The sequence below is a fragment of the Dermacentor variabilis genome, chromosome 8 (assembly GCF_050947875.1).
Source record: "Dermacentor variabilis isolate Ectoservices chromosome 8, ASM5094787v1, whole genome shotgun sequence".
In the NCBI taxonomy this organism is placed as follows: Eukaryota; Metazoa; Arthropoda; class Arachnida; order Ixodida; family Ixodidae; genus Dermacentor; species Dermacentor variabilis.
In genome coordinates this window covers 21615247-21635540 of record NC_134575.1, presented here as the reverse complement: position 1 = coordinate 21635540, position 20294 = coordinate 21615247, and the positions used below count along the sequence as shown (strand labels likewise).

The 20294-nt window shown below is 43.2% G+C and overlaps 1 long non-coding RNA gene across 1 annotated transcript; it reads right to left on the bottom strand.

The window, feature by feature from the left end:
* Positions 1-10132: 10132 nt before the first annotated feature.
* Positions 10133-16729, bottom strand: LOC142590944 (uncharacterized). Its single transcript, XR_012830280.1, has 2 exons — positions 16461-16729; positions 10133-10402 (listed from the first exon to the last, which is right to left on the bottom strand). It is a non-coding gene; the product is annotated as an uncharacterized LOC142590944 (long non-coding RNA).
* Between the last annotated feature and the right edge of the window lie 3565 nt (positions 16730-20294).

Below are 20294 nucleotides of genomic sequence, written 5' to 3'. Positions count from 1 at the left end.
ATTCCAAAATGGTATCGTAATAAAGTTATCGTCACTCAATCGTTACAATGCTCCCGTTGTCATGCATTCGTTGTGATTACGTCGGCATCACAAAGGCGATGTCACGCCTGTTTTTTCAAACTAATGTTATTATTCCTCCTCCTTCATCTGGTTTGTTCACACCGGTGGGTGTGGTCTCCTCATCGCCACTCCAGCTTCTCCGATTCTCGTCGCACCATCTTCCACATACAGGTTTCGTGATATAGTTTTCACGCGATTGTTATCACACATTAGTCATGATCCCATTGTTATCATTCCGTTGTCATGAAGCCATCGTCTTACATTCATTGTCATAGCGTCGTATGAAATTTCGTCTCAGCCCGTCGGGATAACTATAACTCTGGCATCTGAATCTCGTCATGTCATTATCACATTGCTGTCATTATGCCCTCGCCGTCACGCTGTCGTGTCGCCAAAGCCAGCACTTCCGTATTTCCATCCCATTGCGTTCATACAACTTTCTTCAATTTATGGACTTTATTCCCAGTTCGTCATTCCATAAGCGCGCTGTTGGCATTAAATCGTGATTATGCCCCATTGTCATGTCGTCGTCTTGATGTCGTCGTGACCTACAAGCTATCATGCATCCACTTTCATACAATCGTTGTTATGCAGTCTTAGTTGCACCATCGCCATCATTACCTTTCCTTCGTTCAATTATCATCATACCACCGTTGCGACGCCATACTCGCCATGCAGCCGTTATCACCTCAGTGCCCTCATGTCGTCATTATTTCGTCGCTCTAATTTAGAAATCCCTGTCTCATTGTTGTCATGTCTTCGTCATTATTCGTCGTCATTCTTTCGTCATTCATTATCACTGCGTCGCCACGCTTCCGTGCTGATGGGGAACATTGGCAAGTGATTGCCTTTGCAAAATGGGACCTTACCGGAGTATGTTCCATAAAGGGGAAGCAACGAAACTCCAAAAAATTGCTACAGCACGTGTTCAATAAAATGGGCGTCCGGGATACGCTTTTCGTTACATTGCTTGATCGCAATTCGCATTACCCTGGACAACCAGTGAATCAGTCCTGCTGTAATTTCAAGGCGAACGTTTTATACGCCCCACGAAGCCAAAAAGCTACAGTTCGTCGTTATTACTCGATGGTACGTAAACACGTCACCATGTGATGATGTCAGGTTCCCGAGCTGGATATGCTGTGGTTCACACTGCGAAATCCCACAGCAAAAATCCAAGGTGTCGGACTGGCGCCATGGCCAACACTCAGAAAACCGACAAGGACTACTCGCAAAGTTGGGTTAACGAAGTAAAAGTGAATTAAGACAACTAAAATGAAATAGGGTGGATTATTGAAGCTGATGGAATGTGAAATAAAATACATAAAAGCAGAATATTGGGCATTATTTTGGATAATGGTTCGTAGAAGTTAGAATAGGTGGAATAATTAAGGCGGATTATCTTGTAATAAGGTAGTATTTTAATGCATCGTGGCAACCTAAAGAAGATGTTATGCATCATATTCACATCACGTAGGATACTTAATTGCATGCCATTCTTTTCCCTCCTTCCGTCGGTTGTAGATGTTCTGCTGTACATTACTACACACCCTGTTGTACATAGTAGGGGTGTGTGCTTAGGTTAGTGTATTTCCCGTGTTCTAAATGACATTTTATTGGCGAGCTATGGCCGCAAACTTAAAGCTAAGCACAGCCAGTCGAGCACTGTAAAAGTAATGCGATATGTTGCTCACTTTTTAATTGCTGATATTACTAACACTCCTGTCGCGCATTTTACTGCTGCTTTGATATATCACATGTTCCTCACCGTATTAGATTTGTTTAGAAATGACCACGTCAGCGAATAAGCTGCATTTCTTAACTTGGAGCTCTCGATATCGGCAACCATGTATGTTAGGGTTCCGCTCTTCAGTCTCACAAGAACCTTCTTCCCTTTTACTCCGTGCACTTAAACATAGGTAAGCACGGTATTGTAAGATCTAGCATGAAGGCGGCCCTCATCAAGTGTTTATATTGGTCGAACGGTCGATGGTGAATCAGTGACCGCATGCGCGAACAAGGTTTGAAAACAAGCTAGTGATATGAATTATCACTACACTGCAATGAATGCGGCTGCAAGCCGTTTTTTAAAGATGTGACCTATTGGTCAAAATACCACGATGGCTGTGCAGGTCTTATTTGCGAAACATTTCACATTCACAATAGCGGCGAAGCATGTGCGCGCCTCCCATCCATTTCTCCCCGTCCGAAGGAGATTGGTTTCCGCGGGCGGTCTTCCTAGTCGTTCAGCCTGGCCTTAATCAATGAGATATCTTTTGCATTTTGATCAGCAAGCGTCCGGATATCATGAACTTGTTTTTATTACTACCAGGGATACGCAGTCTTCTTTAATTTTGACAAGACGGTCTTTCATCTCCTTTATAGCGCTGTCGTCCTGAGACAGTTTACGTTGCATGGATTTCATTTCGTTTAGCAGTGAAGTTTGGCCAGATTGAATTTCAGTCAGTACTGTCATTATGTCACTGGACGTTTGCGTTTCGCATGCACGGGTGCGTAGACCTGGGTTTAACTCGACGTCTCCTGACAGTATTAGTAGTTGATGGAGGACACGTGCACAATCGAAAGGAATATGAATGCAACACTGTGGGCTCGGCAGCACAACAAGGGCCATATAAACAGTACGTCGTGCTCACAATGAATACTGATAATTTACCTGCAGAACGAAAAGACGTCGCATATAAACGGCTTTTGTCATGGCTGTCGTGCCACTGAGCCTATAGAATGTCGCACAGTCCGATGTCCCACTTATATAGCCCTGTGATGAATGCGATGTTATCTGGTGGCTTGGTATCGGTAGCGCTGAAGCCATCAAGGCTGTAAATTTGGCTAGGGTATTTGAACGCACCGATGAGGAAGATCCTGCAGATTAAAATAACAAACAAAATTTACAATGGAGTAAATAGCTTCACTAGACGTTCTCCACCTGCACACGGTGTCAGACTCGGGTTTCGCGAGGAACACCCGGTGAACCTTTATATTAGGAGGACGGCCGCAGTAAGACTTTCAGAATGTGGTTAAAAATCGGTGAGATTTTTGTGAAGTAATTTTTCACGAGACGTGGACTGTGTAATTTTGCTGAATATAGTTGACCTTATGTGTTCGTGGTAGGGCGCTCCACAATTTTTACAGTGGAGTAGCCTTGCGACGACAAATTTTTGATAGCGCAAATGGTTTGTTTTGTAAGGGTGTTTTACTCTATTACTACATTTTGCATTATATCAACATTCGCAAGCGGAGTAGGTTAGGCATGCAGCATAATAATTACTATAGTGCAGGCGGATATTGAACCATACACCATTCATGAATATCTACCGAGTTACGTTTGTGTTTGTTTTGCAAAAACGGTAACCTCTTTGATCGAATAGCTGTTGGCAGGCTCTTGACAGCTCTGCGCCACCAGCCTAATAATTCCCGAAAGCTAGTATCTACAATGTTGTGCGGAAAGTCTCTTATTTTCTTTGAAACACGCAATTAAAGGATACTTCTGTTGTCTCATTGCCTCGCAGTTGTATAAGACTTGTATAAATTGAAATGTGTCTCACTCTACGTCGTACCGAGAAACTAAAAAAAAAAAAAATAAATGACAGCAAGTACATACGCACCATTAACAATCACCTGGTATATACAGATGAGGAGCAAAACCAGAACGATGGGAAAGCCGGAGCCAGCGACTCGACAAATGGATCTGTCTTTTTCAAGGCGACATATGATTTCCTCGAAACAGTACATATAGGTAGGGTTCTTGTGAAGGAGATAGGGCGCAAGGCGGGTTGGCGAAGCAACGAGCGAACGTGTGGCAGCGGCGAGGGTACCGATTTAGGAATGAAGGAGTGCTGTGAACAAGGACAGGGACAGGGCCGCCTGTCCAGCACGTGTCAACGCCCGTGTGTCAGCCGGCGTGTTAAAGGCGGGCCCAGCAGCTCTCTATTACCTGTTTCGCTGGTGACCGTGGGCTATCGGGTCTCTGAAAGAGAAAATGGAAGGATAGGCAGAAATAGGTGCTCGAGAAAAAAAAAGCGCTGAAAAACCAAACTAACTATTGTTGCCTATAGCTTGAACTTTAGGATAGCGAATAGATTCTGAAGCTCCCTTTGAAACGTTTGTGCCTATTGGTTAAAATGTCTTGAATTTATGGATAAGGTATGATTCTCTGTATTTTCTTGCTCGTTGTGAACGAAATCTTGACGGTAAGATGTAGAGTTTAGGTTCTTTAAAGTTATGACCTGGTTGGTTGAAATGCTCGGCGACGGCTTTGGGAAACTTTTTATCTGTGTACGCACGATGTCCGTTTAATCTTGCGTTCATTCATAGTGCCATTTAAACGATGTATTGTTTCTTACAGAAAGTTACAGAAAGCCTAAAATTCCTGTTGCGGCGATAGGTAAACCTTTTTATATCCGGGAACGCTTTTTCCAGACGTTCGTTAGTTGCAGATATTGAGTGTTATTTTGGTAGGATGTTGTTTATGTTTCGGAGTGCATTAGAATGTTTTGTTATAAATGCTGGTGGTCTGTCAGATTCTGGTGTAGGCTGTGAACCAACCAGATCCTAATTTTGATGAACATAGCTCGACATCTTACTGTCAAATTTTCGTTCTGAACGAGAAAGAAAACACACAGAATCGTAGCTTATCGATAAGTTCAAGACATTCCTACCAATAGGCATACGCGTTTCAAAGTGAGCTTTAGAATCTATTCCTATGCCACATTTCAAGCTACAGGCAAGAACACTTAGTTTGATTTCGTAGAGTTTTTTTTCTTCTTTTTTTCTTTTTTCTCCTTTCATGTATTTATTTATTCCATATCAGTATTTTCTTTGCTTTTATTAATTTTATTTTTCAGGTGAAGCGGTTTCTGCCGCTCCTTCTATTATCTCTTTCATAGACACTATAGTCCATGACCACCAGCGAAACAATAATAGGAAAATAGGAAAATCTTGCAGAGTAGAGTACAAACAAAATTTACAACGAAGTGAATAGCTTCATTAGACGCTCTCCACCTGCACACAGCGTCAGTCTCAGGTTTCGCCAGAAGCATCTGGCTAACCTTTACTTTAGGAGGAACGCTTAGACAGACATTCCTTGATAATGTGCTTAAATATTGGTGATATTTTTCAAAAGTAATTTTTCACGAGACGTTGACGGTGTTATTTTGCTGAACATAGTTGACTTTGTGTGTTCACAGTAGGGCGCAGCACTATATTCACAGTGGAGTAGTCTTGCAACGACGAATTTTCGATGGTGCACATGGTGTCTTTTGTAAAAGTGTTTTATTGTATTACTCTATTTTGCATTACTGCAACCACTCGCAAGTGGACCATGCTAGGCAGCATAAGAATTACTACAGTGCAGGCGGACATTGAAAAATATACCATTCTTCGATGTTTGCAAAGGTACATTTGCGTTTGTATTGCAAAAACATGAACCCCGTTGGTTGAAAAACTATTGTCAGGGTCAAAAAAGAGCTACGAGCCGCCTTCACGAAAATTACAGAAAGCTTCCAGTGTCCAGCAAGGTTGCACTAAAAGTCTTATTTTCGGCGAAACACACAATTAGAGGATAGTTCCATTTTCTCATATCCTCCCAGAATAAGGCTAGACTTGCACCCATAGAAATGCGTCACATTCTTCTTTGTACGTGGAAATCAAAAGAAATGAATGGCAGCAGATATATATGCACATTGCGAATCACCTGGCATATAGAGACGATAAGCAAAAGAGAACAACGTGAAAGCAGCTGCCAACATTTCCACTACGAGACTTGTCTTCTCCAAGGCGGCATATGATTTCTCGCCGCAGTAAGTATAGGAGGGGTTCTTCTAAAGGGAAGAGAATATAAGGCGGGTGGGCGTGGCAACGAGTGAAGGTGTGTTAGTGGCGAGGGCGTCGAATTTAGAATAAAGGAGTGCTCTGCACAAGGCCAGGGACAAGGCCGCTGGTTAATCACGTGTAAACGCCCGTGTGTGAGCTGGTGTGTCAAAGTCGTGCTCAGCAACCGTCTATTACCTGTTTCGCTGGTGCTTGTGGGCTATCGTGTCTCTGAGAGAGATAATGGAAGGAGATGCAGACACCGGTACTCGTAAAAAAGAAACCCAAAGACGCGAAACTAAGGGTCGTTGCCTATAGCTTGAAATTTAGCACAGCGAATAGGTTCTAAAGCTCTCTTTGAAACGTCTATGAATACTGGTTGAAATGTCTTGAACTTATGTATAAGGTATGATTCTCTGTATCTTCTTTCTCGTTCTGAAGGGAAATTTGACTGTGATGTAGAGTTCAGGTTCATCAAAGTCATGACCTGGTTGGTTGAAATGCTCGGCGATAGCTTCAGGAAGCTTTTGTCCATTTAATTTTGCGTTCATTGATTGTCTCGTTTCCCCGATATATTTTTGCTTACAGAAGGAACATTCAAGCACACAAATTACATCCGAATTTGTACAAGTGAAGCTAAAATTGACTTCTTGTGTATACCTATTGGCGGAACTTTTAATTTCAATGACACTTGGAAGGTGCCTGCCTCTTTCTTACTCTGGGCGACAACATGCTTCTATAACGGGGAAATGATTTTTGCTGACGAAATATCTCATTAAGAAACGCCAATGTATGACAGCCTCTAACCCTACAGCTGGAATACAACTGGCAGAACTTGTGTCTGCTCCGTGCCCCTTCACCTTACTAGGGCGGAGGAAGTTGTGTTTAGGAGGCTTCGGGCCGGGGTGCCCCTTACACCGGCTGTTATCTCAAGGTGCAACTGGTCGCATTTACCACTGGGAGCTACGTGTCCATACTGCTCCGTTCCTGTGATGGAAGCAGATGCATACCACCTAATATGGACATGTACTGGTTTAAAATCGGAACGCTCGCGTCTCCTACTGCAAGCCGGCCTCCGCTACAGTGTGACAACCAGCTATGACCGCTGGATACATGACAACAGATTCCACAAAACACTGCTTCAATTCATACACAACACAGGCCTCACAGCACACATATAATACACATATACGCATCAAGAATTATGCCTTAAGGGCAAGTCTTTATCGTAATGAAAAAAAGAGCCTCTAACACTACAGCTGGAATACAAGTGGCAGAGCTTTCGAAGTTAATCAACAAGTGTAAATCAGCTGACATAAGAAAGCACAATATGGGTAGAATTGAACATGCTCTCAAAAATGGAGGAAGCCTAAAGCAGCGAAGAAAAACCAGGAAGAGGCAAGAATCAGATGTATGCGTTAATAGACAAACCCGGCAATATCCTTGGAAATATCGATGATATAGTTCAAGTGAATGAGGAGTTCTTTACAGATGTATCAACTATCAGTGGCACCCACGACGATAATTAAAAAGAGAATGGTCTAGAGGAATGGGACATCCCACATGTAACACTGGCAGAAGTAAAGAAAGCATTGGGAGCTGTGCAAAAGCGGGAAACCAGCTGGGGGGATCAGGTAACAGGATATTTGTTGAAGGATGGTTGGCAGATTGTTCTGGAGAAACTAGCCACCCTGTATACGCAATGTCTCATCACCTCGAGCGTACAGGAATCTCGGAAGAACGCCAACATAATCATAATCCATAAGAAAGGAGACGCCAAAGACTCGAAAAAATGTAGACCGATCAGCTTACTGTCCGTTATCTACAAAGCATTTACTAAGGTAATCACACATAGCAGCAGGAGCACCTTAGACTTCTCTCAAACAAAGGACCAGGCAGGATTTCGTAAAGGCTACACAACAATGGACCATATTCACACTATAAATCAGGTGATAGACAAATCTTCGGAATATACCTAACCCTTATATATACCTTTAATTGATTACGAGATAACGTTTGATTCGGATGAAACCTCAGCAGTCATGCAGGCATTACGGAATCAGGGTGTAGACTAGCCGGATGTAAAAATATTGAAAATATCTATAGCGGCTCCACAGCCACCATAGTCCTCTGTAAAGAAGCCAACAAAATCACAATAAAGAAGGGCATCAGGCAGGGAGATACGATCTTTCTAACGCTATTCACCGCGTTTTTACAAGAGGTATCCAGGCACCTGGATTGGGAAGAATTGGGGATAATACTTAATGGCGAATTCCTTAGTAACTTGCGATTCGCGGATTATGTTCCCTTGCTTAGCAACTTAGGGGACCAATTGCAATTCATGGTCACTGACTTGGAGAGACAAAGCAGAAAGGTGGGTCTAAAAATTTATCTGCAGAAAACTAAAGTAATGTTTAACAGTCTCGGAAGACAACAGCAGTTTACTATAGGTAGCGAGGCACCAAAAGTTGTAATGTAATACATCTAATTAGGCCAGGTAGTAACCGCAGATCCGGATCATGAGACTGAAATATTCAGAAGAATAAGAATGAGCTGGGGTGTGCATTTGCCAGGCTTTCTCAGATCATGAACAGCAGTTTGAAATTATCCCTAAAAAAGTGTATAACAGCTGTGTCTTACCAGTACTCACCTACGGGGCAGAAACCTGGAGGCGTACTAAAAGGTTTCTGTTAAAATTGAGGACGACGCAACGAGCTATGGAAAGGATGATGGGTGTAACTTTAAGGGATAAGAAAAGAGCAGATTGTGTGAGTGAACAAACGAGAGTTAATGACACCTTAGTTGAAATCACGAAAAAGAAATGTGCATGGGCAGGACATGTTATTAAGCGGGAAGACAACTGATGGTCATTAAGGGTTTCGGGCTGGATTCCAAGAGAACGAAAGCGTAGCAGGGGGGGGGCAGAAAGTTAGATGGGTGAATGAGATTAAGAAGTTTACAGGGACAACATGGCCACAATTAGCACATGACTGGGGTAGTTGAAGTATGGGAGAGGCCTCTGCCCTGCAGTGGGCGTAGCCAGGCTGATTATTATTATTATTATTATTATTATTATGACTCTTTGCGACCTTCTGCATTTTACATGCTCTAAGATGTCATTGAAGTTCCTGTTGCGGCGGTAAGTAAACCTTGGTACATACGGAAGCGCTTTTCTCAGACGCTCGTTACTTGATCATATTGGGTGGTGTTTTCGTAGGATGTTGCGTATGTTTTGGAGTGCATTCGACTATTTTCATATAAATGTTGACGGTCTGTCAGATTTTAGTGTAGGCTGCTCTGATGCATGCTTTGAAGCAACCAGATATAACTTTGAGGAACTTAGCTCGACTACTTACAGTCAAATTTCCGTTCTGAACAAGAAAGAAAATACAATGAATCATAGCTTATCCATAAGTTCACGACATCGCAACCAATAGGCATCAACGTTTCAAAGTGGGCTTTAGAGTCTATTCGCTATGCTAAATTTCAAGCTATAGGCAACAACACTTAGACTGGTTTCTTGGACATCTTTTTCTTCTTCTTTCCGTTCTTTTCTCCTTTTACGTATTCATTTATTTCATTGTAGTATTGCCGTTTTCTGTCGCTCCTTCTGTTATCTCTTTCAGAGACACGATAGCCCATGAACCACCAGCAAAACAGGTAATATAGGGCTACTGTGCACGTCGTTGACACGGGGGCTGACACACGGGCGTGATTGACAGATGGCCGGGTCCCTGACCTTTTGCACATCACTGTTTTATCTCTAATTCTACACCCTCGCCGTTAACACATCTTCGGTCGTTGCACAACCCATCTGCCTTGCGCCCTCTCCCCTTTAGAACCCCACCTTGATATAATGTGGCGAGGAAAGCATATGTCGACTTGAAGAAGACAAGTCCACTTGTCAACGTTGGCTCCTGCTTTCGCCTTGTTCTCGTTTTGCTCACCGCTTTGAGTTTCAATCTCCGCCTTGCCCGAATTTTCCCTGGCATATGGAGCTTTCACGTACACCCAACGACACTAGCAGCCACAATAAAACGAACATTCTTGCGCCCGCTGATCTTGTTTTGGATAACACACAAATGCCTTTCCAGCAGACCTGTAGGAGTTCGCTCATTGATAGGATTTCCATATACTAAACAGCAACAAAAGAATATTACGAGCAGAAGTTGCAACGAATGGCAATCTCATATATAATAACGATGTCTCTGATTAAGCAATTTGAGCTTGTAACTGACTAGAGAAATTAAAGGAAATGCTTTTATTTCATACAATATTTTGTATGCAACAGGATGGGCACGAAATAACCAGTATTTAGGTTGCACTAGATGAGCATTTATGAGCAGTTTTCCCTGGAGTGGGTGCGAAGATGTGTGAACCACTCTTCTTATAATCTGTAGCGTGTTTCTTCTGGTCTAATTTTCTTCATTTCCTGTTGGAGTTCGCTTCACGGAGATTCTCGCCTCATTCTTCTTATCGTTGTTCTTCGTGTCCAGGTGTTACTTGCGGCCAAACGCTGCGGTAAAAAAAAAACATTGTTGTCTTTATTACTCCAAGATTTCAGCAGCTAGATACACCAGATTCTCTGAGCACGCGTACAGAATAAAACTACGCATTAGTCAAGGTAAATCCTATTTTTACAGCACTTTAAGACTATGTTATAAGAAGCGAAAACTATTATTTTTTTTACTGTAACATAGGTTCACTTTTGTTGTTTTTTATAATAAGTGGTTACAGATGCTGTATATGAGAACAGGTCAATATTAATGTTTAGGAGAAAGCGTTCCCGAAAAAGAAAGAAAATAGTGTAATGCTGCAAAATATTTACATTTCAATCTATATGTATCACTTACCTAGTATGGATAGAATTACAATAGATTGAAGACGCTGCAATTTATAAACTTCATTACAGTCACTTAGGCACTTGCTTTCTAAATGGCGAAGAAACTTCCTACTTATTACCATATTTTCATACTAATTTCTGCTTCTTTTTTTGAATGGATGAATAATTCCTAAAGAAACCACAGTACTAGTGCCCATCCTGTGCACATTGTGTTGTGTTGAAGGCTGACTCACGCACGCACTTTCATCCATTTGATAAGCCATGCCTACACCATTTTTCTCCTCAATTATCTTTCATTTGATAACCGGCGTTCGTGTTGTCCACTTCTCTTGTTTTCTTACCTGCACGCCTTACACTTCTTTGCAATATGAATCCTCACCAAGTAGGTCAGCCTTCTGTCGTTCTGAGAAATCTGCTTGGTGCCATGGGCCAAAACTTATTAACTTCATTTCACCCAAGGCGAAAGTCAACACCACTCCATAATTATCAATACCAACTCATCGACTTGGTTGACTGTTTTGAATCTACCATTATTTAACTGGTTTAGTTGGCTTTGTTCCCACAAGTTCCGGCTGTAACTGAACTTCATGTAAAGCCTCAGGCTGCTGAGGGTGACACCTGTTGAGTTTAAATGAAGGACTGTTTCGTGTTGAAGGTTTTTTAGTAGCAGTTACTTCATGACTACCACTGACAATTACTACGCGAGTGGGAGAGGAGGACAATACAGCTGACTACAGATAGAAACACTACAAGTGCTTTGTGTTGGGCCTATTGTATCTAAAAGTATAGTCTTCCGTTAATGTTCCTTTTTTCCATTGCAGCTGAAACTTTCTATCGTAAGCAGCGTCTGGCCCTTGTGATCTTTAGATAGTTTGTACGGGGGTTTCCTTTATGATTTGGTAATTTTTGCAGCAACCGCTGTCGCAGGGCACATTGCAGACCCCGCCAACAAGTATGGCGTTCACTTCAGAAAAATATTGGCCACTCCTCCTTTGAACAATGCGTCGTTAAAAAAAACATTTGCTTTGATTACGCGGTGCCAGCTGCACAATTTATAGTGGAACATTCGGGCACAAATAACAGAACCTGTCCAAATCTGATTTCAACGCGCTTTGTGAGCATTAGCAGGTCTGCAGCATCATTCGCCGCGATCTTTATTAACATGAAGAAAGAAAACGTCTTTCACGAGATCGTTCAATTATCAAACTAACCAGTCGCACTGTTGTGTACTTATTTTTGTACTGTAGTGTCACTGATAGACCAAGTGCGACGAACGCCACGTTCCTTTTTTATTGCCGGATTGACACTAAGTAGGCTAGTTTTGGTTAGGTAGGGTTCGATTAGGTTGAAAGTGATTCTTCAGATGCGATACATTCCTTCAGCTATTTCGTCCACTTTGTATGAATGTCGGAAGATCTTGCACAATGAACACGGGAAGCAGAGTGAAAAACTGAGAAAGAAAATACAAGTTCGCCGGAGCGTGAAAGAAAAGCACTCGTTTCGTTGGTGGGTGCGGGGATGAAATCGCGCAGTACGGAATGGGTGGCCGGTAATGCGCACTCCATCTGTAATGGAGGCCTTCGCGTCAAGAGGAGCAGCTTGATTGATAATAATTGCGACAAAATTACAGATAAGTTGGTAAGAATAGTGCGAATTCGTATACAGCTCTAAAGGGGGTACTATGATTGCAACACGCATACTGAATTTTGGAATCATTTGGAATTGTAATTGGTGGCAACATTGCTACGGCAAGTTTGTTAGGCGTATCTCTCCGAGCATGTTGTAAAGGTTATCCTCACACCTCAAGGTTAGATGCAGATGCAGGGATGGATGGGTGAAAGTAAATATGTCGGACATCGAGGTCAGTAAATGGTGATAGGAGGTTTGGTGTCAATAAGTTGGAAGTCCAGACAAATTGAGGCGTTCAGAAAATTGTTTCATATAATGGTGAGGAATATTTGATTCTGGAAAATTTTAGTCTGTAAAGAAATAAGAATGATATAACTAACACGCTAGGTCAATTAAATAAATAACCTTGGTTGCCTAGCCCACCGCCACCTTTGAAAGCGAACATTCAAACGATTCACCCATAAATGTTACGTGGTGACGTTTTGTGGTCTTTTGCTAGATCGGTGACAGACAATGAGGGAGGAGCCGGAAAATTCTGACCAATAGTGTGGCTATTTTCAAAGCTTGTATAACCGGAAACGATTTTTTTGTACTGTCGTCTGGCCTTATTAGGCGTAATTAGTTTGTAGGCGCCATATCAGATGCACCGATTTGATTGTTTTTGTGAAGTCGTGTTACAGACAAGCAAAGCGCGCGTGGACGAAACATTTCTGACCAATTCTTGAAGGCTGCTGGCAGGAAGGGAACGGAAACTGACTGAAAAAGCTGTACTCTTCGGCACTCATATTACAGTTTAAATCTAGTGGGAGCCGCTTTATTTGGTCATTAATTGATGTGTTTTTTTGTTGTGATCCTTCTTCACAGATTTTGGGTCCTCCCCCGATTGCAAAAACCAGCGTCTTCCAGTGCCTTCCAGTGCTAAACCAGTGCGTTTTCTGAAACTAGATCGCTCTAATGACGCTGGCGCTCGCTGAGACTCACTGAGACTCCAGTGAGAACGCTGGATAAAGTTGGGTCGCACTGGACGAGACGCTGGTTTCCCTGCCATAATGCTGGGGCGCACGGGTTTGCGCTGTACAGGCGCTAGTTCCCGCTACAATTCGCGCTGGAAACTGCGCTGGAAGTGTTCGTACCGCGCTGCTTCCAGTACGCAAGGACCAGTGCTGCTCACTATTAAATGCTTTATACAATTTCTTTGATATTTTAATAGAGTGTATGAACAGTTCAATTGGTAGCCTCTGTTCGTAATCGTACTTGATGCAATTCTTTTGTCCTAAATAGCGCTATATCATGTGTCATGTGCCACAGCTTGGAATAAAGGTGCGTGAACTGCTCTGTTTTTGCATGCGCATTTGCCACTGAAGGTCACTTTCATTTTTTTTTTGCATTTCCCTTTTGACTGGGCAGACAACTAAATTCTTGAACAAAACCACGCAAACGCTGAGGACGCCGCGTCTTTTAGTAGTTTGCGCGTAACGTATGACTGGGAGTTGTCGCCGTTGTCGCAGGGTTGTGGCTTGGACATGAAATCCAGGTCATTTAGACGCGTTCGAACGGACCCAGAGCTCGAAGCCCACCGGTGGTGTATATTATCGCCCGATAACAAAACTGAGACCATTCGTGCGCTTCCACTATCCCTATTGTACTAAATAAAAGGTTCTGAGGATCAAGTGCACACATTCCAGCTTTTGGCAGCTACGCGCGCCAAGATCAGTCCCCACCGAAGCAAAGGCCTAGCGTATCCGCCGAGTCCGTCCGCACGCTATCCGCGCGTCTGGACTCGAGAATCAAGTGTAACAAGGATAAATCACTCTATATTTCAGCTTTCGCATCGCTGTACGTAAATAAACCATTTTTTCGTGCCTATAGTGCCAGCAGAAAAAGCGATGAGTGCCAATGTAACGCGTCATAAACACAGGTATATGTGCTGTCGCCGAAGGCTGCCTGCTCTAGTCTGCGTTTCTCTGACGAAAATATATCACTAGACAGACGTGTCGAATGAAACGCATCATTGAGCTAAGAAAACGCTGCATATCGCTTGAGTGAAGAAAAGGTAACGGCTACCTAATCGGCAGTAACAGCCCATACAGCGCCCCGCGTAAGCGGTTCATTTGGGACTTTTTCAAAGTTAAAATACCAATCGCGAATGAAAATCGATGTTGTGGCGCCTCCCATACTACTGAATACGGAGAGCAAGTTTTTCTTTCCTGTACAGGCGTAAGTTTTTCTTGCTGGGTGATAGCACATCTAGAATGTCTGTGCGAAACGTATCTCTTTGAAACTAAAAGTGCTTCTGGATCTTCACATGGCAAATTATCCATCCATGTCCATCTGCTCACTTTGGCATGATGAATAGGAAGAAACGCCAGACTTCATTGCTCGCCTTCGTTGGTCAAGCACTGCAACAAAGTATCTAGGCGTGCCGTTCGACTCTTATCGCAAGCCTGAGCCGTACTGGAATGAACAACTGGCGGAAGGAAATGAGTAGGCTAATGCGTGGCAAGGGTGACAGCTCTCAATGCTCTCCAGTGCCACAGTGTGTAACCTATTTCTTACCTACAAGATATGGCATTTCATGAATGTGCTCTGCTTCGCATATCAACATCCAAAAAAATCTACCGTGTGTTCGCCGTTTTCATATAGGCATCTACTTGGGAAAGAACCAGACACAAACTTGTTCTTGCCAGCAAAGAAAGAAGGCCTTCGGTTGGCACATTTAATTGTGCAGGAAGTTGTGTCGCGCTTTATGTACCTTTGCGATCAGAATGATGTGTTCCTTCGCACAGTCATGCAAGTGCTTTTATATCGTCACCTTCCACAATTTGTTGTATGGTCGTGTGAAGCAATGCATGGTGCCGTTAAAGGTTATCTGCGAGGAGTCGCGCTTGCGTGCAGAATGTTGCATGGGCCGTTTTCAGTTCAGTATCTAGCCAATATTACTAGAAAAACAGAATAAGACACCATGCTCACTGTACCGATTTACCGCATGTCAAACCGTGGAAGCTCAGGAGATGTCTTCAAAAGGGTTAAAAGAATGCCAGTACAACCTTCGGTACATTTTTTTCTCTTTAAGCTACACACTATTACATTATCAGTTAAAACATGGAAGCATAACAAAGATATTTTCGTTCCATAGTCCACTAACTGCTTCTTATGCAAGAAACGTGAAACGATAGAGCATGCGTTTCTAGATTGCTGGGATCGCATCGTTTTCTAGAATGTGCTACAAAGGACTTTAAAGAAAGTGTTACCACCGTTACAAACAGAGGGTTTTTCGTGTGGCGTTATATTGCTCCTGGGCTTCTGCTGTTCGTGGGAAGCTAGAACGCAGTTCAACAATGCTGATGTCAATTCACGACCTACACGCGATCACTTCATTGAAGCTGCATTGCGGTTCAGGGATGTCCTTCGGGCACTCCCTGAACAGCAAACATGGATTGACGGGCTAGATAAATTGGAGGCATTAAACAAATTGTGATATGTCGTGCCAGCAATACTCTTGTTGACATATTTTAACTCTTGTGTATTCTTTGTGCATGTCAAAGCGGGCAATAAAAAACAAAAACTCCACGTGGCCTAATGGTAAATTACCGTGCTTGGGATCTGTAGGTCCAACGATTGAATCCTGTTGCAAGCATTTTCATTTTTTATTTATTGATTACACTGCAACGCTCTTTGTTGCTTTCTGTATTCAAAAATATGTATATGATGGCATGGTAACGCGTATTTACCGTGCTAGAACAGTTTTTCGCACCAGTACTCAGTGCTTCCCAGTACGCCACGCCTGCCCAATGCCCCGCCATCCAGCGCACGACACAGGGCGCATAATCCAGCGTGGCACTAGACACTGGATACTGGGTACTGAGTTTTGCAATAGCGTAGTAATATACTGCGAGCTGAATTTACGTTTCAGTGCATGTTTCGTAAGCTGTCTTCAATTCACTTTCGCGGAATTCTTTCTTCTTTTCACTGTTCTTTTTAATTGCCACATTGCTGTTTCTATTTGTACTTGTGCTGAGTGCAACTGTATACTCGGCTACAGTTAAGGTTATCAATCTCGCATATGAAATGCGTAATGAACAATTGAAAAAATTATGCTCACGTTTGTTACCAGTCGGCGGTTTGGGTGGACGAGTAGGGCGTGGAGTACGGGGAGGTGGTTTCAAACCTCTTGCCTCAATTTTAACGCGATTTACAACTGCAGACAAAGATGCCTCCCCTGGAACTTGCACCATAGTCACCAGAAAGGTAAATGTAACCACAATAAGAAAAATGTTCATGCTGGTAAATTTAGTCATGGTTGAGAATTTGTAACACCTGATAATATCGGCTTTTAGTGGCGGGCGCTTATATAGGCCTTGTGATGGAAAGAATCGCCGTTTTGCTCTTCGCGTGTTGCCCCACAACTATCACGTGCGCTATTGTGTGGAGTGCCCGACGTAAATCGGTTGTTTTTATCATTTTGTGTGAAACGGTTTCTATTGTATCGAGGTGCCTACTATGAGGTGTTGCGTCAAACAAATTCGAGAAAAAGTGAAGATGCATCAGCATAACAATTGACACAGTACGAGAAGATTGCAGAATACCGCGCAGTGTACGAGCAAGTCAGGCAGCCTAGAGTTAAAAGCGAATCACAGTATTTTGTATCGCCCAAATCTAGCCATTGTTGATAGTTTTGTGAGCCCCCGTAGAAAGGCAGGGCTCATTTATTTATTCCTCATTGCTATGATTGTCTCATTGGCACCCCTTGGCACCTATTGATACAACACTCGCCAGCCTGTGCTTCTATCTTTCAAGTGGGGCCCGCACAGAATATCCGAAAAAGTTTGCGCAAAGTTGAATAGAGCGAACTGCTATCCTAAACAAGCCGCAAAGGCATCTTAGTGCCGATAAAAGTTACACATGAAATGATTGTATTACATAAGAAGCGCAGGTTGCACATTAATGCACTGTTGCGACATGGGAAGTAGCGTATGTTGCATCCGCCAATGATAATGCTTCCAGCAAACCACAACCCTTCTTCCAGAATTGCATGTAAAAGAGAGGGGTATAATAGCAAATTTGCTCCAAAACTACCTCTCCTACAATTATAGGGAAGAAGTGCGGTTCAGCTTGTGCTCTATTTTTGTTCCCTGAACCTCATACCAATTTGCCGACAAAGTTTGGCTTAGATTATGCAGTCGTGTTGAACGAAGGTGCCTATTTAACTTACTTAAATGCTGTTAAATGGGAGTCCTGTGATTATCGCTACAAATATTTATTAAAATCCAAATTCCTTCCATGTCACAGAAGCAATATTCGTTTTCCTTTTCTCGATATGCTTCAAGCTTAGCCAAAGGAGATTATGCTCTAACCTTTAAATATTTCACAACATCCATCCTTTATATGAAAGTGTCTTTGCAGTTATCTTGATCATAAGGAGTCAGACGAGAACCATTGAGATGTCGCGCAACGTTCACAGATAGCGTGTTAAAGAGCGCGCATGTTCTGAAAATGTTGGCTTTATTGCACGTAGTTCGGAGGACAAAACAGGGAGTGATGTAGCATAGTAGGACGGTGTACAGCATAGACCTCATTTTTTAGAAAAGGGCTGAAATAACTGAGAGAGGCTGCTTTTTTCACAGCGAATGAGTTTAATACGAAAGACATTGCTAAAGCTAGAACACTTTTGTTCAATATGTCCGATCAAAACAGATAACTGGCGTGCATATTATTGGATGGCTATACAAACCATGGCACTGCACAATACTGCGTAGCAAGAATGACATATCGAAGTCAGAACGTGAACGTTCAAAAGAAGGAGTGCAAGTATCGCAAATGGTGGCATTACTTCAATTCGAGCAATCAATTTTTAATATTGGTGCCACAATTTTTGCACTCTAACACTCGTGTAGCCAGCGCTGCGCATTTTCTGGTTGTAATGACTATCCTTCTAAGTGCCAACTACTCCAGTCTTCCAATATGTTATCTATCTGGTTGATGAACGCAATGATTCAAGATGCGCATTGGTTAACATTAGTCCAGCATCCTAGCAGGTTAATGATCTATCGGAATGAGGCACTTAAGCTCGCGGACACTAAATTGTAGTTGGTAAAAAACGCTCAGATGCCCTTCTACGCAATGTGTTGCTGCAGTCAGTTTAAACGCAAGACAGTAGGACCTTACTTATGAAGTGCCTTCCAGCTTCCCAATCGCCCGAGTACAGCTGAGTGAACTAACACTGCTATGCTAACCAAAAAGCCATAGATTTCCTGGTTCTTTCGGAAAGCTTTTGTTAAACTTTTCAGCGCTTCTCCAGTGACAAAGTTATTTTAGTACTGTCGGGCCCCCACAAACGGCAAACTGTAACGCAGTATTGCCATAGTATGACGTGACTTCAGCTGCAATATCTTTTTGGTGTTGAACGCTGTTACAGAAAAGCCAGTTTTCTAATACTATATTTGCAGGAGTGCACCAGATACCGATTGTTGCAAACACAATGGATACATGAAGCAATATTCGTTTTTCTTTTCTCGATATGTTTCAAGCTTAGCCAAACGAGATTATGCTGTTACTTTTAAATATTTCGTACAGTGATAGTAAATAGTACAGTACGGTAAATAGTAGAGTATTGAATAACCGAGGCGAAGCCTTGTCCGACTTTATGCACTTACAGAATTTCGTCAATATTAACGATGGCTCTCCTACGTTTTTGCATGGCACGTCCTATAATAGCTGCTTTGACCTAACGTTTGTTTCCTCACGGCTGCAGTCCTCTATTAGCTGGTTCAGTGATGTGGAAACACATGGCTGTGATCACATACCAACGTATATCTGCGTTAAGTGGTTCGCACCTAACACTTCGTCTCATGTGCGGTGCACAGACTGGCCCACTTTTAAGACATTCGTGGAGAGTTCCTGTGCGAATCTCGAGTCACAAACCCAAATAGAAGACTTGGTCGCGTCCGCCCTCGGTGAGGCCACGCGGAACATACGTGCACCTACACCGGGGTCTCCTATCGACGTGGAATTCGAGAGGTTGCGCGCAGTCCGACGGCGCGCTGAAAGAAAATATAGAAGGACGAAATCCACGTACGATCTCGCCCTTTGTCGCCGAGCTCAACGACAAATAAAGCGCCATCTCGAGAAATTAGGAAGGAAGCGCTGGAGAAAGTTCGGCTCATCACTGGATCCTCGCAAGCCGCTGTCACGTATTTGGCATGTAGTCAGGAGCCTACGTTTTCCCCCTCAAGAAAGGTACCCTTTCACTGCTCTGGCCCTTTACCGACGCCGCAATGATGTAGAGGTAGCGGACAACTTCTGCAAAATGATTGTGGGCACAACTCAACCAGCCTCAATCCAATTCGAAGTTTTTGCTCCACCTTCCTCAAGTGACCACTACGACTTGCTCTTTACGATGCCCGAATTAGAGGCTGCTCTTGCGTCGTGTCGGCATTCATCTGCTCCTTGCCCTGACGGGATCTCGGACTCGTCTCTCTCACCTTGGCAGGGCTTGTCGCACTGCGCTGCTCAATTATTACAACGACACATGGGTCTCCGGTATTGTTCCACAGCAGTGGAAGATCAGCCCTCTGGTTGCTCTCTTGAAGCCTGGACAGACTCCTTATGAGCTTACCTCATACCGCCAGTTGCATTAGCCAGCTGTGTTCGAAAAGGTATGGAACGAATGTTCCTGGCGAGGCTCGAATGGTTTCTGGAGAGAAATGATCTTTATGCGAACATGATGACCGGTTTTCGGCGGGGTCGTTCTTCAGTTGACAGCGTCATTGACCTCGTTACGACAGTGGAACATGAAAAACGTCAACGCCGACTTGTCGCCGCTGTTTTCTTAGATATCAGGAGGAGCCTACGACAACATCCTTCATAAAGCCATTCTTGATGCCCTAGAAGACTTGGATATTGGCGACCGGCTCTACCTGTGGATTGTGAGCTACCT